Below are 24,707 nucleotides of genomic sequence, written 5' to 3'. Positions count from 1 at the left end.
ATAGTGGTGTAGATATTTCCATGTTTATATAGATAGCGGTGAAGATGTATGCATGTTTACACAGATAGCGGTGCAGATATTTCCTTGTTCATCCAGATGGCTGTGTAGATATATCCCTGTTCATACAGATAGCGGTGTAGATATTTCCATGTTCATACAGATAGCGGTGTAGCTATTTCCATGTTCATACAGATAGCGGTGTAGATATTTCCATGTTTATACAGATAGCGGTGAAGATATATGCATGTTTTCACAGATAGCGGTGTAGATATTTCCATGTTCATACAGATAGTGGTGTAGATATTTCCTTGTTCATACAGATAGCGGTGTAGCTATTTCCATGTTCCTACAGATAGCGGTGTAGATATTTCCATGTTCGTACAGATAGCGGTGTAGATATTTCTGAGTTCATACAGAGAGCGGTGCTGATATTTCCATGTTTATACAGGTAGCGGTGTAGATATTTCCAGGTTTCTACAGATAGCGGTGTAGATATCTCCATCTTAATACAGATGGCGTTGTACTTATTTATATGTTCATACAGATGGCAATGCAGATATTTCCATGTTCATATAGATGGCGGTGTAGATATTTCCATGTTCATACAGATAGCGATGTAGATATTTCCATGTTTATACAGATAGCGGTGAAGATGTATGCATGTTTGCACAGATAGCGGTGTATAAATTTCCATGTTCATACAGATAGCTGTGTAGATATTTCCATGTTCATCAAGATGGCTCTGTAGATATATCCATGTTCATACAGATGGTGGTGAAGATATTTCCGTGTTCATACAGATAGCGGTGTAGATATTTCCATGTTCATACAGATAGCGGTGTAGATATTTCCATGTTCATACAGATAGCGGTGTAGCTATTTCCATGTTCATACAGATAGCGGTGTAGATATTTCCATGTTCATCCAGATGGCTGTGTAGATATATCCATGTTCATACTGATAGCGGTGAAGATATTTCCATGTTCATACAGATAGCGGTGTAGATATTTCCATGTTCATACAGATAGTGGTGTAGATATTTCCATGTTCATACAGATAGTGGTGTAGCTATTTCCATGTTCATACAGATAGCTGTGTAGATATTTCCATGTTCATCCAGATGGCTGTGTAGATATATCCATGTTCATACAGAAGGCGGTGAAGGTATTTCCATGTTCATACAGATAGCGGTGTAGATATTTCCATGTTCATACTGATAGCGTTGTAGATACTTCCATGTTCTTACAGATAGAGGGGCTGATGTTTCCATGTTCATAAAGATAGCGGTGCTGATATTTCCATGTTTATACAGATAGTGGTGTAGATATTTCCCTGTTTATACAGATAGCGGTGTAGATATTTCCATGTTTATACAGATAGCGGTGTAGATATCTCCATCTTAATACAGATGGCAGTGTAGATATTTATATGTTCATACAGATGGCGGTGCAGATATTTCCATGTTCATACAGATGGCGGTGTCGATATTTCCATGTTCATACAGATAGCGGTGTAGTTATTTCCATGTGTAAAGAGATAGCTGTGTAGATATTTCCATGTATATGCAGATAGCTGTGTAGATATTTCCATTTTCATGCAGATAGCGGTGTAGATATTTCCATGTTCAAACAGATAGCGGTGTAGATATTTCCATGTTCATACAGATAGCGGTGTAGATATTTCCATGTTCATACATATAGCGGTGTAGATATTTCCATGTTCATCCAGATGGCTGTGTAGATATATCCATGTTCATACAGATGGCGGTGAAGGTATTTCCATGTTCATACAGATAGCGGTGTAGATATTTCCATGTTCATACTGATAGCGGTGTAGATACTTCCATTTTCATACAGATAGAGGGGCTTATATTTCCATGTTCATAAAGGTAGTGGTGTAGATATTTCCATGTTCGTACAGATAGCGGTGTAGATATTTCCATGTTTATACAGATAGCGGTGAAGATGTATGCATGTTTACACAGATAGCGGTGTAGATATTTCCATGTTCATCCAGATGGCTGTGTAGATATATCCATGTTCATACAGATAGGGGTGTAGATATTTCCATGTTCATACAGATAGCAGTGTAGATATTTCCATGTTCATCCAGATGGCTGTGTAGATATTTATATGTTCATACAGATGGCGGTGCAGATATTTCCATGTTCATACAGATGGCGGTGTGGATATTTCCATGTTCATACAGATAGCGGTGTAGTTATTTCCATGTGTAAGGAGACAGCTGTGTAGATATTTCCATGTATATGCAGATAGCACTGTATATATTTCCATTTTCATGCAGATAGCGGTGTAGATATTTCCATGTTCAAACAGATAGCGGTGTAGGTATTTCCATGTTCATACAGATAGCGGTGTAGATATTTCAATGTTCATACAGATAGCGGTGTAGATATTTCCATGTTTATACAGATAGCGGTGAAGATGTATCAATGTTTACACAGATAGCGGTGTAGATATTTCCATGTTCATCCAGATGGCTGTGTAGATATATCCATTTTCATACAGATAGCGGTGTAGATATTTCCATTTTCATACAGATAGCGGTGTAGCTATTTCCATGTTTATACAGATAGCGGTGAAGATGTATGCATGTTTACACAGATAGCGGTGTATAAATTTCCATGTTCATACAGATAGCTGTGTAGATAATTCCATGTTCATCAAGATGGCTCTGTAGATATATCCATGTTCATACAGATGGCGGTGAAGATATTTCCATGTTCATACAGATAGCGGTGTAGATATTTCCATGTTCATACAGATAGCGGTGTAGATATTTCCATGTTCATACAGATAGCGGTGTAGCTATTTCCATGTTCATACAGATAGCGGTGTAGATATTTCCATGTTCATCCAGATGGCTGTGTAGATATATCCATGTTCATACTGATAGCGGTGAAGATATTTCCATGTTCATACAGATAGCGGTGTAGATATTTCCATGTTCATACAGATAGTGGTGTAGATATTTCCATGTTCATACAGATAGCGGTGTAGCTATTTCCATGTTCATACAGATAGCGGTGTAGATATTTCCATGTTCATCCAGATGGCTGTGTAGATATATCCATGTTCATACAGATGGCGGTGAAGGTATTTCCATGTTCATACAGATAGCGGTGTAGATATTTCCATGTTCATACTGATAGCGGTGTAGATACTTCCATGTTCATACAGATAGAGGGGCTGATATTTCCATGTTCATAAAGGTAGCGGTGCTGATATTTGCATGTTTATACAGATAGTGGTGTAGATATTTCCATGTTTATACAGATAGCAGTGTAGATATCTCCATCTTAATACAGATGGCGGTGTAGATATTTATATGTTCATACAGATGGAGGTGCAGATATTTCCATGTTCATACAGATGGCGGTGTGGATATTTCCATGTTCATACAGATAGCGGTGTAGTTATTTCCATGTGTAAAGAGATAGCTGTGTAGATATTTCCATGTATATGCAGATAGCAGTGTAGATATTTCCATTTTCATGCAGATAGCGGTGTAGATATTTCCATGTTCAAACAGGTAGCGGTGTAGGTTTTTCCATGTTCATACAGATAGCGGTGTAGATATTTCAATGTTCATACAGATAGCGGTGTAGATATTTCCATGTTTATACAGATAGCGGTGAAGATGTATCAATGTTTACACAGATAGCGGTGTAGATATTTCCATGTTCATCCAGATGGCTGTGTAGATATATCCATGTTCATACAGATAGCGGTGTAGATATTTCCATGTTCATACAGATAGCGGTGTAGCTATTTCCATGTTCATACAGATAGAGGTGTAGATATTTCCATGTTTATACTGATAGCGGTGAAGATTTATGCATGTTTACACAGATAGCGGTGTAGATATTTCCATGTTCATACAGATAGTTGTGTAGATATTTCCATGTTCGTACAGATAGCGGTGTAGATATTTCCATGTTTATACAGATACCGGTGAAGATGTATGCATGTTTACACAGATAGCGGTGTAGATATTTCCATGTTCATCCAGATGGCTGTGTAGATATATCCATGTTCATACAGATAGGGGTGTAGATATTTCCATGTTCATACAGATAGCAGTGTAGATATTTCCATGTTCATCCAGATGGCTGTGTAGATATTTCCATGTTCATACAGATAGCGGTGTAGATATTTCCATGTTCATACAGATAGTGGTGTAGCTATTTCCATGTTCATACAGATAACGGTGTAGCTATTTCCATGTTCATACAGATAGCAGTGTAGATATTTCCATGTTGATACAGATAGAGGTTCAGATACTTCCATGCTCATACAGATAGCGGTGCTGATATTTCCATGTTTATACAGGCAGCGGCGTAGATATTTCCATGTTTATACAGATAGCGGTTTAGATATTTCCTTCTTAATATAGATGGCGGTGTAGATATTTATATGTTCATACAGATGGCGGTGCAGATATTTCCATGTTCATACAGATGGCGGTGTAGATATTTCCATGTTTATAGATATAGCGGTGTAGTTATTTCCATGTGTAAAGAGATAGCTGTGTAGATATTTCCATGTATATGCAGATAGCTTTGTAGATATTTCCATTTTCATGCAGATAGCGGTGTAGATATTTACATGTTCAAACAGATAGCGGTGTAGATATTTCCATGTTCATTCAGATAGCTTTGTAGATATTTCCATGTTCATACAGATAGCGGTGTAGATAATTCCATGTTCATACAGATAGCGGTGCTGATATTTCCATGTTTATACAGGTAGTGGTGTAGATGTTTCCATGTTTATACAGATAGCGGTGTAGATATTTCCATGTTTATACAGATAGCAGTGTAGATATTTCCATGTTTATAGATATAGCGGTGTAGTTATTACCATGTGTAAAGAGATAGCTGTGTAGATATTTCCATGTATATGCAGATAGCTTTGTAGATATTTCCATTTTCATGCAGATTGCGATGTAGATATTTACATGTTCAAACAGATAGCGGTGTAGATATTTCCATGTTCATTCAGATAGCTTTGTAGATATTTCCATGTTCGTACAGATAGCGGTGTAGATATTTCCATGTTCATACAGATAGCAGTGTAGATATTTCCATGTTCATACAGATAGCGGTGCTGATATTTCCATGTTTATACAGGTAGCAGTGTAGATATTTCCATGTTTATACAGATAGCGGTGTAGATATTTCCATGTTTATACGGATAGCGGTGTAGATATTTCCATGTTTATTCAGATAGCGGTGTAGATATCTCCATCTTAATACAGATGGCGGTGTAGATAGTTATATGTTCATACAGATGGCGGTGCAGATATTTCCATGTTCATACAGATGGCGGTGTAGATATTTCCATGTTCATACAGATAGCGGTGTAGTTATTTCCATGTGTAAAGAGATAGCTGTGTAGATATTTCCATGTATTTGCAGATAGCTGTGTAGATATTTCCATTTTCATGCAGATAGGGGTGTATATATTTCCATCTTCAAACAGATAGCGGTTTAGATATTTCCATGTTCATACAGATAGCAATGTAGATATTTCCATGTTTATACAGATAGCGGTGAAGATGTATGCATGTTTCCACAGATAGCAGTGTGGATATTTCCATGTTCATCCAGAGGGCTGTGTAGATATATCCATGTTCATACAGATAGCGGTGTAGATATTTCCATGTTCATACTGATTGCGGTGTAGACATTTCCATGTTCATACAGATAGCGGTGTAGATATTTCCATGTTCATACAGATAGCGGTGTAGATATTTCCATGTTCATACTGATAGCGGTGCTGATATTTCCATGTTTATACAGATAGCGGTGTATACATTTCCATGTTTATACACATAGCGGTGTAGATATTTCCATGTTTATGCGATAGCGGTGTAGATATCTCCATCTTAATACAGATGGCGGTGCAGATATTTATATGTTCATACAGATGGCGGTGCAGATATTTCCATGTTCATAAAGATGGCGGTGTGGATATTTCCATGTTCATACAGATAGCGGTGTAGTTATTTCCATGTGTAAAGAGATAGCTGTGTAGATATTTCCATGTATATGCAGATAGCAGTGTAGATATTTCCATTTTCATGCAGATAGTGGTGTAGATATTTCCATGTTCAAACAGATAGAGGTGTAGATATTTCCATGTTCATACAGATTGCGGTGTAGTTATTTCCATGTTCATACAGATAGCGGTGTAGATATTTCCATGTTTATACAGATAGCGGTGTAGATATTTCCATGTTCATACAGATAGCTGTGTATATATTTCCATGTTCATACAGATAGCGGTGTAGATATTTCCATGTTCATACAGATAGCTGTGCTGATATTTCCATGTTTATACAGGTTGTGGTGTAGATATTTCCATGTTTATACAGATAGCGGTGTAGATATTTCCATGTTTATACAGATAGCGGTGTAGATATCTCCATTTTAATACAGATGGCGGTGTAGATATCTCCATTTTAATACAGATGGCGGTGTAGATATTTATATGTTCATACAGATGGCGGTGCAGATATTTCCATGTTCATACAGATGGCGGTGTGGATATTTCCATGTTCATACAGATAGCGGTGTAGTTATTTCCATGTGTAAAGAGATAGCTGTGTAGATATTTCCATGTATATGCAGATTGCACTGTAGATATTTCCATTTTCATGCAGATAGCGGTGTAGATATTTCCATGTTCAAACAGATAGCGGTGTAGGTATTTCCACGTTCATACAGATAGCGGTGTAGATATTTGAATGTTCATACAGATAGCGGTTTAGATATTTCCATGTTTTTACAGATAGCGGTGAAGATGTATCAATGTTTACACAGATAGCGGTGTAGATATTTCCATGTTCATCCAGATGGCTGTGTAGATATATCCATGTTCATACAGATAGCGGTGTAGATATTTCCATTTTCATACAGATAGCGGTGTAGCTATTTCCATGTTCATACAGATAGCGGTGTATATATTTCCATGTTTATACTGATAGCGGTGAAGATGTATGCATGTTTACGCAGATAGCGGTGTAGATATTTCCATGTTCATTCAGATAGTGGTGTAGATATTTCCATGTTCATCCAGATGGCTGTGTAGATATATCCATGTTCATACAGATAGAGGTGTAGATATTTCCATGTTCATACAAATAGTGGTGTAGATATTTGCATCTTCATACAGATAGCGGTTTAGCTATTTCCATGTTCATACAGATAGCGTTGCTGATATTTCCATGTTTATACAGGTAGCGGTGTAGATATTTGCATGTTCATACAGATAGTGGTGTAGATATTTCCATGTTCATACTGATAGCGGTGCTGATATTTCCATGCTTATACAGGTAGCGGTGTAGATATTTCCATGTTTATACAGATAGCGGTGTATACATTTCCATGTTTATTCAGATAGTGGTGTAGATATTTCCATGTTTATGCAGATAGCGGTGTAGATATCTCCATCTTAATACAGATGGCGGTGCAGATATTTCCATGTTCATACAGATGGCGGTGTGGATATTTCCATGTTCATACAGATAGCAGTGTAGTTATTTCCATGTGTAAAGAGATAGCTGTGTAGATATTTCCATTTATATGCAGATAGCAGTGTAGATATTTCCATTTTCATGCAGATAGTGGTGTAGATATTTCCATGTTCAAACAGATAGAGGTGTAGATATTTCCATGTTCATACAGATAGCGGTGTAGTTATTTCCATGTTCATACAGATAGCGGTGTAGATATTTCCATGTTTATACAGATAGCGGTGTAGATATTTCCATGTTTATACAGATAGCTGTGTATATATTTCCATGTTCATACAGATAGCGGTGTAGATATTTCCATGTTCATACAGATAGCTGTGCTGATATTTCCATGTTTATACAGGTAGTGGTGTAGATATTTCCATGTTTATACAGATAGCGGTGTAGATATTTCCATGTTTATACAGATAGCGGTGTAGATATTTCCATGTTTATACAGATAGCGGTGTAGATATTTCCATGTTTATACAGATAGCGGTGTAGATATCTCCATTTTAATACAGATGGCGGTGTAGATATTTATATGTTCATACAGATGGCGGTGCAGATATTTCCATGTTCATACAGATGGCGGTGTGGATATTTCCATGTTCATACAGATAGCGGTGTAGTTATTTCCATGTGTAAAGAGATAGCTGTGTAGATATTTAAATGTATATGCAGATAGCAGTGTAGATATTTCCATGTATATGCAGATAGCTGTGTAGATATTTCCTTGTTCAAACAGATAACGGTGTAGGTATTTCCATGTTCATACAGATAGCGGTGTAGATATTTCAATGTTCATACAGATAGCGGTGTAGATATTTCCATGTTTATACAGATAGCGGTGAAGGTGTATCAATATTTACACAGATAGCGGTGTAGATATTTCCATGTTCATCCAGATGGCTGTGTAGATATATCCATGTTCATGCAGATAGCGGTGTAGATATTTCCATGTTCATACAGATAGCGGTGTAGCTATTTCCATGTTCATACAGATAGCGGTGTAGATATTTCAATGTTTATACTGATAGCGGTGAAGATTTATGCATGTTTACACAGTTAGCGGTGTAGATATTTCCATGTTCATACAGATAGTGGTGTAGATATTTCCATGTTCATCCAGATGGCTGTGTAGATATATCCATGTTCATACAGATAGTGGTGTATATATTTCCATGTTCATACAGATAGTGGTGTAGATATTTGCATGTTCACACAGATAGCGGTGTAGCTATTTCCATGTTCATACAGATAGCGGTGCTGATATTTCCATGTTTATACAGGTAGCGGCGTAGATATTTGCATGTTCATACAGATAGTGGTGTAGATATTTCCATGTTTATATAGATAGCGGTGAAGATGTATGCATGTTTACACAGATAGCGGTGCAGATATTTCCTTGTTCATCCAGATGGCTGTGTAGATATATCCCTGTTCATACAGATAGCGGTGTAGATATTTCCATGTTCATACAGATAGCGGTGTAGCTATTTCCATGTTCATACAGATAGCGGTGTAGATATTTCCATGTTTATACAGATAGCGGTGAAGATATATGCATGTTTTCACAGATAGCGGTGTAGATATTTCCATGTTCATACAGATAGTGGTGTAGATATTTCCTTGTTCATACAGATAGCGGTGTAGCTATTTCCATGTTCCTACAGATAGCGGTGTAGATATTTCCATGTTCGTACAGATAGCGGTGTAGATATTTCTGAGTTCATACAGAGAGCGGTGCTGATATTTCCATGTTTATACAGGTAGCGGTGTAGATATTTCCAGGTTTATACAGATAGCGGTGTAGATATCTCCATCTTAATACAGATGGCGTTGTACTTATTTATATGTTCATACAGATGGCAATGCAGATATTTCCATGTTCATACAGATGGCGGTGTAGATATTTCCATGTTCATACAGATAGCGATGTAGATATTTCCATGTTTATACAGATAGCGGTGAAGATGTATGCATGTTTGCACAGATAGCGGTGTATAAATTTCCATGTTCATACAGATAGCTGTGTAGATATTTCCATGTTCATCAAGATGGCTCTGTAGATATATCCATGTTCATACAGATGGTGGTGAAGATATTTCCGTGTTCATACAGATAGCGGTGTAGATATTTCCATGTTCATACAGATAGCGGTGTAGATATTTCCATGTTCATACAGATAGCGGTGTAGCTATTTCCATGTTCATACAGATAGCGGTGTAGATATTTCCATGTTCATCCAGATGGCTGTGTAGATATATCCATGTTCATACTGATAGCGGTGAAGATATTTCCATGTTCATACAGATAGCGGTGTAGATATTTCCATGTTCATACAGATAGTGGTGTAGATATTTCCATGTTCATACAGATAGTGGTGTAGCTATTTCCATGTTCATACAGATAGCTGTGTAGATATTTCCATGTTCATCCAGATGGCTGTGTAGATATATCCATGTTCATACAGAAGGCGGTGAAGGTATTTCCATGTTCATACAGATAGCGGTGTAGATATTTCCATGTTCATACTGATAGCGTTGTAGATACTTCCATGTTCTTACAGATAGAGGGGCTGATGTTTCCATGTTCATAAAGATAGCGGTGCTGATATTTCCATGTTTATACAGATAGTGGTGTAGATATTTCCCTGTTTATACAGATAGCGGTGTAGATATTTCCATGTTTATACAGATAGCGGTGTAGATATCTCCATCTTAATACAGATGGCAGTGTAGATATTTATATGTTCATACAGATGGCGGTGCAGATATTTCCATGTTCATACAGATGGCGGTGTCGATATTTCCATGTTCATACAGATAGCGGTGTAGTTATTTCCATGTGTAAAGAGATAGCTGTGTAGATATTTCCATGTATATGCAGATAGCTGTGTAGATATTTCCATTTTCATGCAGATAGCGGTGTAGATATTTCCATGTTCAAACAGATAGCGGTGTAGATATTTCCATGTTCATACAGATAGCGGTGTAGATATTTCCATGTTCATACATATAGCGGTGTAGATATTTCCATGTTCATCCAGATGGCTGTGTAGATATATCCATGTTCATACAGATGGCGGTGAAGGTATTTCCATGTTCATACAGATAGCGGTGTAGATATTTCCATGTTCATACTGATAGCGGTGTAGATACTTCCATTTTCATACAGATAGAGGGGCTTATATTTCCATGTTCATAAAGGTAGCGGTGCTGATATTTCCATGTTTATACAGATAGTGGTGTAGATATTTCCATGTTTATACAGATAGCAGTGTAGATATCTCCATCTTAATACAGATGGCGGTGTAGATATTTATATGTTCATACAGATGGCGGTGCAGATATTTCCATGTTCATTCAGATGGCGGTGTGGATATTTCCATGTTCATACAGATAGCGGTGTAGTTATTTCCATGTGTAAAGAGATAGCTGTGTAGATATTTCCATGTATATGCAGATAGCAGTGTAGATATTTCCATGTATATGCAGATAGCTGTGTAGATATTTCCATGTTCAAACAGATAGCGGTGTAGGTATTTCCATGTTCATACAGATAGCGGTGTAGATATTTCAATGTTCATACAGATAGCGGTGTAGATATTTCCATGTTTATACAGATAGCGGTGAAGGTGTATCAATGTTTACACAGATAGCGGTGTAGATATTTCCATGTTCATCCAGATGGCTGTGTAGATATATCCATGTTCATACAGATAGCGGTGTAGATATTTCCATGTTCATACAGATAGCGGTGTAGCTATTTCCATGTTCATACAGATAGCGGTGTAGATATTTCCATGTTTATACTGATAGCGGTGAAGATTTATGCATGTTTACACAGATAGCGGTGTAGATATTTCCATGTTCATACAGATAGTTGTGTAGATATTTCCATGTTCATCCAGAAGGCTGTGTAGATATATCCATGTTCATACAGATAGTGGTGTAGATATTTCCATGTTCATACAGATAGTGGTGTAGATATTTGCATGTTCATACAGATAGCGGTGTAGCTATTTCCATGTTCATACAGATAGCGGTGCTGATATTTCCATGTTTATACAGGTAGCGGTGTAGATATTTGCATGTTCATACAGATAGTGGTGTAGATATTTCCATGTTTATATAGATAGCGGTGAAGATGTATGCATGTTTACACAGATAGCGGTGCAGATATTTCCTTGTTCATCCAGATGGCTGTGTAGATATATCCCTGTTCATACAGATAGCGGTGTAGATATTTCCATGTTCATACAGATAGCGGTGTAGCTATTTCCATGTTCATACAGATAGCGGTGTAGATATTTCCATGTTTATACAGATAGTGGTGAAGATATATGCATGTTTTCACAGATAGCGGTGTATCTATTTCCATGTTCATACAGATAGCGGTGTAGATATTTCCATGTTCGTACAGATAGCGGTGTAGATATTTCTGAGTTCATACAGAGTGCGGTGCTGATATTTCCATGTTTATACAGGTAGCGGTGTAGATATTTCCAGGTTTATACAGATAGCGGTGTAGATATCTCCATCTTAATACAGAGGGCGTTGTAGTTATTTATATGTTCATACAGATGGCAATGCAGATATTTCCATGTTCATACAGATGGCGGTGTAGATATTTCCATGTTTATAGAGATACCGGTGTAGTTATTTCCATGTGTAAAGAGATAGCTTTGAAGATATTTCCATGTATATGCAGATAGCTGTGTAGATATTTACATTTTTATGCAGAAAGCAGAGTAGATATTTCTATGTTCAAACAGATAGCGGTGTAGATATTTCCATGTTCATACAGATAGCGGTGTAGATATTTCCATGTTTATACAGATAGCGGTGAAGATGTATGCATGTTTACACAGATAGCGGTGTATAAATTTCCATGTTCATACAGATAGCTGTGTAGATATTTCCATGTTCATCAAGATGGCTCTGTAGATATATCCATGTTCATACTGATAGCGGTGAAGATATTTCCATGTTCATACAGATAGCGGTGTAGATATTTCCATGTTCATACAGATAGTGGTGTAGATATTTCCATGTTCATACAGATAGCGGTGTAGCTATTTCCATGTTCATACAGATAGCGGTGTAGATATTTCCATGTTCATCCAGATGTCTGTGTAGATATATCCATGTTCATACAAATGGCGGTGAAGGTATTTCCATGTTCATACAGATAGCGGTGTAGATATTTCCATGTTCATACTGATAGCGGTGTAGATACTTCCATGTTCATACAGATAGAGGGGCTGATATTTCCATGTTCATAAAGGTAGCGGTGCTGATATTTCCATGTTTATACAGATAGTGGTGTAGATATTTCCCTGTTTATACAGATAGCGGTGTAGATATTTCCATGTTTATACAGATAGCGGTGTAGATATCTCCATCTTAATACAGATGGCGGTGTAGATATTTATATGTTCATACAGATGGCGGTGCAGATATTTCCATGTTCATACAGATGGCGGTGTAGATATTTCCATGTTCATACAGATAGCGGTGTAGTTATTTCCATGTGTAAAGAGATAGCTGTGTAGATATTTCCATGTATATGCAGATAGCTGTGTAGATATTTCCATTTTCATGCAGATAGCGGTGTAGATATTTCCATGTTCAAACAGATAGCGGTGTAGATATTTCCATGTTTTTACAGATAGCGGTGAAGATGTATGCATGTTTACACAGATAGCGGTGTAGATATTTCCATGTTCATCCTGATGGCTGTGTAGATATATCCATGTTCACACAGAGAGCGGTGTAGATATTTCCATGTTAATACAGATAGCGGTGTAGATATTTCCATTCTCTTACAGAGAGTGGTGCTGATATTTCCATGTTTATACAGGCAGCGGTGTAGATATTTCCATGTTTAAACAGCGGTTTAGATATTTCCTTCTTAATACAGATGGCGGTGTAGATATTTATATGTTCATACAGATGGCGGTGCAGATATTTCCATGTTCATACAGATGGCGGTGTAGATATTTCCATGATTATAGATATAGCGGTGTAGTTATTTCCATGTGTAAAGAGATAGCTGTGTAGATATTTCCATGTATATGCAGATAGCTTTGTAGATATTTCCATTTTCATGCAGATAGCGGTGTAGATATTTCCATGTTCAAACAGATAGCGGTGCTGATATTTCCATGTTTATACAGGTAGCGGTGTAGATATTTCCAATGTCATATAGATAGCGGTGTAGATATTTCCATGTTCATACAGATAGTGGTGTAGCTATTTCCATGTTCATACAGATAGCGGTGTAGATATTTCCATGTTCATCCAGATGGCTGTGTAGATATATCCATGTTCATACAGAAGGCGGTGAAGGTATTTCCATGTTCATACAGATAGCAGTGTAGATATTTCCATGTTCATACTGATAGCGGTGTAGATACTTCCATGTTCTTACAGATAGAGGGGCTGATATTTCCATGTTCATAAAGATAGCGGTGCTGATATTTCCATGTTTATACAGATAGTGGTGTAGATATTTCCCTATTTATACAGATAGCGGTGTAGATATTTCCATGTTTATACAGATAGCGGTGTAGATATCTCCATCTTAATACAGATGGCAGTGTAGATATTTATATGTTCATACAGATGGCGGTGCAGATATTTCCATGTTCATACAGATGGCGGTGTCGATATTTCCATGTTCATACAGATAGCGGTGTAGTTATTTCCATGTGTAAAGAGATAGCTGTGTAGATATTTCCATGTATATGCAGATAGCTGTGTAGATATTTCTATTTTCATGCAGATAGCGGTGTAGATATTTCCATGTTCAAACAGATAGCGGTTTAGATATTTCCATGTTCATACAGATAGCGGTGTAGATATTTCCATGTTCATACATATAGCGGTGTAGATATTTCCATGTTCATCCAGATGGCTGTGTAGATATATCCATGTTCATACAGATGGCGGTGAAGGTATTTCCATGTTCATACAGATAGCGGTGTAGATATTTCCATGTTCATACTGATAGCGGTGTAGATACTTCCATTTTCATACAGATAGAGGGGCTTATATTTCCATGTTCATAAAGGTAGCGGTGCTGATATTTCCATGTTTATACAGATAGTGGTGTAGATATTTCCATGTTTATACAGATAGCAGTGTAGATATCTCCATCTTAATACAGATGGCGGTGTAGATATTTATATGTTCATACAGATGGCGGTGCAGATATTTCCATGTTCATTCAGATGGCGGTGTGGATATTTCCATGTTCATACAGATAGCGGTGTAGTTATTTCCATGTGTAAAGAGATAGCTGTGTAGATATTTCCATGTATATGCAGATAGCAGTGTAGATATTTCCATGTATATGCAGATAGCTGTGTAGATATTTCCATGTTCAAACAGATAGCGGTGTAGGTATTTCCATGTTCATACAGATAGCGGTGTAGATATTTCAATGTTCATACAGATAGCGGTGTAGATATTTCCATGTTTATACAGATAGCGGTGAAGGTGTATCAATGTTTACACAGATAGCGGTGTAGATATTTCCATGTTCATCCAGATGGCTGTGTAGATATATCCATGTTCATACAGATAGCGGTGTAGATATTTCCATGTTCATACAGATAGCGGTGTAGCTATTTCCATGTTCATACAGATAGCGGTGTAGATATTTCCATGTTTATACTGATAGCGGTGAAGATTTATGCATGTTTACACAGATAGCGGTGTAGATATTTCCATGTTCATACAGATAGTTGTGTAGATATTTCCATGTTCATCCAGAAGGCTGTGTAGATATATCCATGTTCATACAGATAGTGGTGTAGATATTTCCATGTTCATACAGATAGTGGTGTAGATATTTGCATGTTCATACAGATAGCGGTGTAGCTATTTCCATGTTCATACAGATAGTGGTGCTGATATTTCCATGTTTATACAGGTAGCGGTGTAGATATTTGCATGTTCATACAGATAGTGGTGTAGATATTTCCATGTTTATATAGATAGCGGTGAAGATGTATGCATGTTTACACAGATAGCGGTGCAGATATTTCCTTGTTCATCCAGATGGCTGTGTAGATATATCCCTGTTCATACAGATAGCGGTGTAGATATTTCCATGTTCATACAGATAGCGGTGTAGCTATTTCCATGTTCATACAGATAGCGGTGTAGATATTTCCATGTTTATACAGATAGCGGTGAAGATATATGCATGTTTTCACAGATAGCGGTGTATCTATTTCCATGTTCATACAGATAGCGGTGTAGATATTTCCATGTTCGTACAGATAGCGGTGTAGATATTTCTGAGTTCATACAGAGTGCGGTGCTGATATTTCCATGTTTATACAGGTAGCGGTGTAGATATTTCCAGGTTTATACAGATAGCCGTGTAGATATCTCCATCTTAATACAGATGGCGTTGTAGTTATTTATATGTTCATACAGATGGCAATGCAGATATTTCCATGTTCATACAGATGGCGGTGTAGATATTTCCATGTTTATAGAGATACCGGTGTAGTTATTTCCATGTGTAAAGAGATAGCTTTGAAGATATTTCCATGTATATGCAGATAGCTGTGTAGATATTTCCATTTTTATGCAGAAAGCAGAGTAGATATTTCTATGTTCAAACAGATAGCGGTGTAGATATTTCCATGTTCATACAGATAGCGGTGTAGATATTTCCATGTTTATACAGATAGCGGTGAAGATGTATGCATGTTTACACAGATAGCGGTGTATAAATTTCCATGTTCATACAGATAGCTGTGTAGATATTTCCATGTTCATCAAGATGGCTCTGTAGATATATCCATGTTCATACTGATAGCGGTGAAGATATTTCCATGTTCATACAGATAGCGGTGTAGATATTTCCATGTTCATACAGATAGTGGTGTAGATATTTCCATGTTCATACAGATAGCGGTGTAGCTATTTCCATGTTCATACAGACAGCGGTGTAGATATTTCCATGTTCATCCAGATGGCTGTGTAGATATATCCATGTTCATACAAATGGCGGTGAAGGTATTTCCATGTTCATACAGATAGCGGTGTAGATATTTCCATGTTCATACTGATAGCGGTGTAGATACTTCCATGTTCATACAGATAGAGGGGCTGATATTTCCATGTTCATAAAGGTAGCGGTGCTGATATTTCCATGTTTATACAGATAGTGGTGTAGATATTTCCCTGTTTATACAGATAGCGGTGTAGATATTTCCATGTTTATACAGATAGCGGTGTAGATATCTCCATCTTAATACAGATGGCGGTGTAGATATTTATATGTTCATACAGATGGCGGTGCAGATATTTCCATGTTCATACAGATGGCGGTGTAGATATTTCCATGTTCATACAGATAGCGGTGTAGTTATTTCCATGTGTAAAGAGATAGCTGTGTAGATATTTCCATGTATATGCAGATAGCTGTGTAGATATTTCCATTTTCATGCAGATAGCGGTGTAGATATTTCCATGTTCAAACAGATAGCGGTGTAGATATTTCCATGTTTTTACAGATAGCGGTGAAGATGTATGCATGTTTACACAGATAGCGGTGTAGATATTTCCATGTTCATCCTGATGGCTGTGTAGATATATCCATGTTCACACAGAGAGCGGTGTAGATATTTCCATGTTAATACAGATAGCGGTGTAGATATTTCCATTCTCTTACAGAGAGTGGTGCTGATATTTCCATGTTTATACAGGCAGCGGTGTAGATATTTCCATGTTTAAACAGCGGTTTAGATATTTCCTTCTTAATACAGATGGCGGTGTAGATATTTATATGTTCATACAGATGGCGGTGCAGATATTTCCATGTTCATACAAATGGCGGTGTAGATATTTCCATGTTTATACTGATAGCGGTGAAGATGTATGCATGTTTACACAGATAGCGGTGTGGATATTTCCATGTTCATACAGATACTGGTGTAGATATTTCCATGTTCATCCAGATGGCTGTGTAGATTTATCCATGTTCATACAGATAGTGGTGTAGATATTTCCATGTTCATACATATTGTGGTGTAGATATTTGCATGTTCATACAGAGAGCGGTGTAGCTATTTCCATGTTCATACAGATAGCGGTGCTGATATTTCCATGTTTATACAGGTAGCGGTGTAGATATTTGCATGTTCATACAGATAGTGGTGTAGATATTTCCATCTTTATATAGATAGCGGTGAAGATGTATGCATGTTTACACAGATAGCGGTGCAGATATTTCCATGTTCATCCAGATGGCTGCGTAGATATATCCCTGTTCATACAGATAGCGGTGTAGATATTTCCATGTTCATACAGATAGCGGTGTAGCTATTTCCATGTTCATACAGATAGCGGTGTAGATATTTCCAAGTTTATACAGATAGCGGTGAAGATATATGCATGTTTTCACAGATAGCGGTGTAGATATTTCCATGTTCATACAGATAGTGGTGTAGATATTTCCATGTTCATACAGATAGCGGTGTAGCTATTTCCATGTTCATACAGATAGCGGTGTAGATATTTCCATGTTCGTACAGATAGCGGTGTAGATATTTCCGAGTTCATACAGAGAGCGGTGCTGATATTTCCAAGTTTATACAGGTAGCGGTGTAGATATTCCCAGGTTTATACAGATAGCGGTGTAGATATCTCCAACTTAATACAGATGGCGGTGTAGGTATTTATATGTTCATACAGATGGCAATGCAGATATTTCCATGTTCATACAGATGGCGGTGTAGATATTTCCATGTTTATAGAGATACCGGTGTAGTTATTTCCATGTGTAAAGAGATAGCTTTGAAGATATTTCCATGTATATGCAGATAGCTGTGTAGATATTTCCATTTTTATGCAGAAAGCGGAGTAGATATTTCCATGTTCAAACAGAGAGCGGTGTAGATATTTCCATGTTCATACAGATAGCGGTGTAGATATTTCCATGTTTATACAGATAGCGGTGAAGATGTATGCATGTTTACACAGATAGCGGTGTATAAATTTCCATGTTCATACAGATAGCGGTGTAGATATTTCCATGTTCATCCAGATAGCGGTGTAGCTATTTCCATGTTCATACAGATAGCGGTGTAGATATTTCCATGTTCATCCAGATGGCTGTGTAGATATATCCATGTTCATACTGATAGCGGTGAAGATATTTCCATGTTCATACAGATAGCAGTGTATAAATTTCCATGTTCATACAGATAGTGGTGTAGATATTTCCATGTTCATACAGATAGCGGTGTAGCTATTTCCATGTTCATACAGATAGCTGTGTAGATATTTCCATGTTCATCCAGATGGCTGTGTAGATATATCCACGTTCATACAGAAGGCGGTGAAGGTATTTCCATGTTCATACAGATAGCGGTGTAGATATTTCCATGTTCATACTGATAGCGGTGTAGATATTTCCATGTTCTTACAGATAGAGGGGCTGATATTTCCATGTTCATAAAGATAGCGGTGCTGATATTTCCATGTTTATACAGATAGTGGTGTAGATATTTCCCTGTTTATACAGATAGCGGTGTAGATATTTCCATGTTTATACAGATAGCGGTGTAGATATCTCCATCTTAATACAGATGGCGGTTTAGATATTTATATGTTCATACAGATGGCGGTGCAGATATTTCCATGTTCATACAGATGGCGGTGTCGATATTTCCATGTTCATACAGATAGCGGTGTAGTTATTTCCATGTGTAAAGAGATAGCTGTGTAGATATTTCCATGTATATGCAGATAGCTGTGTAGATATTTCCATTTTCATGCAGATAGCGGTGTAGATATTTCCATGTTCAAACAGATAGCGGTGTAGATATTTCCATGTTCATACAGATAGCGGTGTAGATATTTCCATGTTCATACATATAGCGGTGTAGATATTTCCATGTTTTTACAGATAGCGGTGAAGATGTATGCATGTTTACACAGATAGCGGTGTAGCTATTTCCATGTTCTTACAGATACCGGTGTAGATATTTCCATGTTCATACAGATAGCGGTGTAGCTATTTCCATGTTCATACAGATAACGGTGTAGCTATTTCCATGTTCATACAGATAGCAGTGTAGATATTTCCATGTTCATACAGATAGCGGTGTAGATATTTCCATTCTCTTACAGAGAGCGGTGCTGATATTTCCATGTTTATACAGGCAGCGGTGTAGATATTTCCATGTTTAAACAGCGGTTTAGATATTTCCTTCTTAATACAGATTGCGGTGTAGATATTTATATGTTCATACAGATCGCGGTGCAGATATTTCCATATTCATACAGATGGCGGTGTACATATTTCCATGTTTATAGATATAGCGGTGTAGTTATTTCCATGTGTAAAGAGATAGCTGTGTAGATATTTCCATGAATATGCAGATAGCTTGTAGATATTGCCATTTTCATGCAGATAGCGGTGTAGATATTTACATGTTCAAACAGATAGCGGTGTAGATATTTCCATGTTCATTCAGATAGCTTTGTAGATATTTCCATTTTCATACAGATAGCGGTGTAGATATTTCCATGTTCATACGGAGAACGGTGTAGATATTTCCATGTTCAAAAAGATAGCAGTGTAGATATTTCCATGTTAATACAGAGAGCGGTGTAGATATTTCCATGTTCATACAGATAGCGGTGCTGATATTTCCATGGTTATACAGGCAGCGGTGTAGATATTTCCATGTTTATACAGATAGCAGTTTAGATATTTCCATGTTTATACAGATAGCGGTGTAGATATCTCCATCTTAATACAGATGGCGGTGTAGATATTTATATGTTCATACAGATGGCGGTGCAGATATTTCCATGTTCATACAGATGGCGGTGTGGATATTTCCATGTTCATACAGATAGCGGTGTAGATATTTCCATGTTCATCCAGATGGCTGTGTAGATATATCCATGTTCATACAGATAGTGGTGTAGATACTTCCATGTTCATACAGATAGCGGTGTAGCTATTTCCATGTTGATACAGATAACGGTGTAGCTATTTCCATGTTCATACAGATAGCGGTGTAGATATTTCCATGTTCATACAGATAGCGGTGTAGCTATTTCCAAGTTCATACAGATAACGGTGTAGCTATTTCCATGTTCATACAGATAGCAGTGTAGATATTTCCATGTTCATACAGATGGCTGTGTAGATATATCCATGTTCATACTGATAGCGGTGTAGATATTTCAATGTTCATACAGATAGCGGTGTAGATATTTCCATGTTTATACAGATAGCGGTGAAGATGTATGCATGTTTACACAAATAGCGGTGTAGATATTTCCATGTTCATCCAAATGGCTGTGTAGATATATCCATGTTCATACAGATAGCGGTGTAGCTATTTCCATGTTCATACAGATAGCGGTGTAGATATTTCCATGTTCATACAGATAGCGGTGCTGATATTTCCATGTTTATACAGGTAGTGGTGTAGATATTTCCGTGTTTATACAGATAGCGGTGTAGATATTTCCATGTTTATACAGATAGCAGTGTAGATATTTCCATGTTTATACAGATAGCGGTGTAGATATCTCCATTTTAATACAGATGGCGGTGTAGATATTTATATGTTCATACAGATGGCGGTGCAGATATTTCCATGTTCATACAGATGGCGGTGTGGATATTTCCATGTTCATACAGATAGCGGTGTAGTTATTTCCATGTGTAAGGAGATAGCTGTGTAGATATTTCCATGTATATGCAGATAGCACTGTAGATATTTCCATTTTCATGCAGATAGCGGTGTAGATATTTCCATGTTCAAACAGATAGCGGTGTAGGTATTTCCATGTTCATACAGATAGCGGTGTAGATATTTCAATGTTCATACAGATAGCGGTGTAGATATTTCCATGTTTATACAGATAGCGGTGAAGATGTATCAATGTTTACACAGATAGCGGTGTAGACATTTCCATGTTCATCCAGATGGCTGTGTAGATATATCCATTTTCATACAGATAGCGGTGTAGATATTTCCATTTTCATACAGATAGCGGTGTAGCTATTTCCATGTTTATACAGATAGCGGTGAAGATGTATGCATGTTTACACAGATAGCGGTGTTTAAATTTCCATGTTCATACAGATAGCTGTGTAGATAATTCCATGTTCATCAAGATGGCTCTGTAGATATATCCATGTTCATACAGATAGCGGTGAAGATATTTCCATGTTCATACAGATAGCGGTGTAGATATTTCCATGTTCATACAGATAGCGGTGTAGATATTTCCATGTTCATACAGATAGCGGTGTAGCTATTTCCATGTTCATACAGATAGCGGTGTAGATATTTCCATGTTCATCCAGATGGCTGTGTAGATATATCCATGTTCATACTGATAGCGGTGAAGATATTTCCATGTTCATACAGATAGCGGTGTAGATATTTCCATGTTCATACAGATAGCGGTGTAGTTATTTCCATGTGTAAAGAGATAGCTGTGTAGATATTTCCATGTATATGCAGATAGCTGTGTAGATATTTCCATTTTCATGCAGATAGCGGTGTAGATATTTCCATGTTCAAACAGATAGCGGTGTAGATATTTCCATGTTCATACACATAGCGGTGTAGATATTTCCATGTTCATACATATAGCGGTGTAGATATTTCCATGTTTTTACAGATAGCGGTGAAGATGTATGCATGTTTACACAGATAGCGGTGTAGATATTTCCATGTTCATCCAGATGGCTGTGTAGATATATCCATGTTCACACAGATAGTGGTGTAGATATTTCCATGTTCATACAGATAGCGGTGTAGATATTTCCATGTTCATCCAGATGGCTGTGTAGATATATCCATGTTCATACAGATAGCGGTGTAGATACTTCCATGTTCATACAGATAGCGGTGTAGCTATTTCCATGTTGATACAGATAACGGTGTAGCTATTTCCATGTTCATACAGATACCGGTGTAGCTATTTCCATGTTCATACAGATAGCGGTGTAGCTATTTCCATGTTCATACAGATAACGGTGTAGCTATTTCCATGTTCATACAGATAGCAGTGTAGATATTTCCATGTTCATACAGATAGCGGTGTAGATATTTCCATTCTCTTACAGAGAGCGGTGCTGATATTTCCATGTTTATACAGGCAGCGGTGTAGATATTTCCATGTTTAAACAGCGGTTTAGATATTTCCTTCTTAATACAGATTGCGGTGTAGATATTTATATGTTCATACAGATCGCGGTGCAGATATTTCCATATTCATACAGATGGCGGTGTACATATTTCCATGTTTATAGATATAGCGGTGTAGTTATTTCCATGTGTAAAGAGATAGCTGTGTAGATATTTCCATGAATATGCAGATAGCTTGTAGATATTGCCATTTTCATGCAGATAGCGGTGTAGATATTTACATGTTCAAACAGATAGCGGTGTAGATATTTCCATGTTCATTCAGATAGCTTTGTAGATATTTCCATTTTCATACAGATAGCGGTGTAGATATTTCCATGTTCATACGGAGAACGGTGTAGATATTTCCATGTTCAAAAAGATAGCAGTGTAGATATTTCCATGTTAATACAGAGAGCGGTGTAGATATTTCCATGTTCATACAGATAGCGGTGTAGCTATTTCCATGTTCATACAGATAACGGTGTAGCTATTTCCATGTTCATACAGATAGCAGTGTAGATATCTCCATCTTAATACAGATGGCGGTGTAGATATTTATATGTTCATACAGATGGCGGTGCAGATATTTCCATGTTCATACAGATGGCGGTGTGGATATTTCCATGTTCATACAGATAGCGGTGTAGATATTTCCATGTTCATCCAGATGGCTGTGTAGATATATCCATGTTCATACAGATAGTGGTGTAGATACTTCCATGTTCATACAGATAGCGGTGTAGCTATTTCCATGTTGATACAGATAACGGTGTAGCTATTTCCATGTTCATACAGATAGCGGTGTAGATATTTCCATGTTCATACAGATAGCGGTGTAGCTATTTCCATGTTCATACAGATAACGTTGTAGCTATTTCCATGTTCATACAGATAGCAGTGTAGATATTTCCATGTTCATACAGATGGCTGTGTAGATATATCCATGTTCATACTGATAGCGGTGTAGATATTTCAATGTTCATACAGATAGCGGTGTAGATATTTCCATGTTTATACAGATAGCGGTGAAGATGTATGCATGTTTACACAAATAGCGGTGTAGATATTTCCATGTTCATCCAAATGGCTGTGTAGATATATCCATGTTCATACAGATAGCGGTGTAGATATTTCCATGTTCATACAGATAGCGGTGTAGCTATTTCCATGTTCATACAGATAGCGGTGTAGATATTTCCATGTTCATACAGATAGCGGTGCTGATATTTCCATGTTTATACAGGTAGTGGTGTAGATATTTCCGTGTTTATACAGATAGCGGTGTAGATATTTCCATGTTTATACAGATAGCGGTGTAGATACTTCCATGTTTATACAGATAGCAGTGTAGATATCTCCATCTTAATACAGATGGCGGTGTAGATATTTATATGTTCATACAGATGGCGGTGCAGATATTTCCATGTTCATACAGATGGCGGTGTGGATATTTCCATGTTCATACAGATAGCGCTGTAGTTATTTCCATGTGTAAGGAGATAGCTGTGTAGATATTTCCATGTATATGCAGATAGCACTGTAGATATTTCCATTTTCATGCAGATAGCGGTGTAGATATTTCCATGTTCAAACAGATAGCGGTGTAGGTATTTCCATGTTCATACAGGTAGCGGTGTAGATATTTCAATGTTCATACAGATAGCGGTGTAGATATTTCCATGTTTATACAGATAGCGGTGAAGATGTATCAATGTTTACACAGATAGCGGTGTAGATATTTCCATGTTCATCCAGATGGCTGTGTAGATATATCCATTTTCATACAGATAGCGGTGTAGATATTTCCATTTTCATACAGATAGCGGTGTAGCTATTTCCATGTTTATACAGATAGCGGTGAAGATGTATGCATGTTTACACAGATAGCGGTGTATAAATTTCCATGTTCATACAGATAGCTGTGTAGATAATTCCATGTTCATCAAGATGGCTCTGTAGATATATCCAT

The sequence above is a fragment of the Gorilla gorilla genome, chromosome Y, assembly GCF_029281585.2.
Source record: "Gorilla gorilla gorilla isolate KB3781 chromosome Y, NHGRI_mGorGor1-v2.1_pri, whole genome shotgun sequence".
Classification (NCBI taxonomy): domain Eukaryota; kingdom Metazoa; phylum Chordata; class Mammalia; order Primates; family Hominidae; genus Gorilla; species Gorilla gorilla.
The sequence above is the reverse complement of the archived record's forward strand: the minus strand, read 5'-3'. Positions refer to the sequence as shown.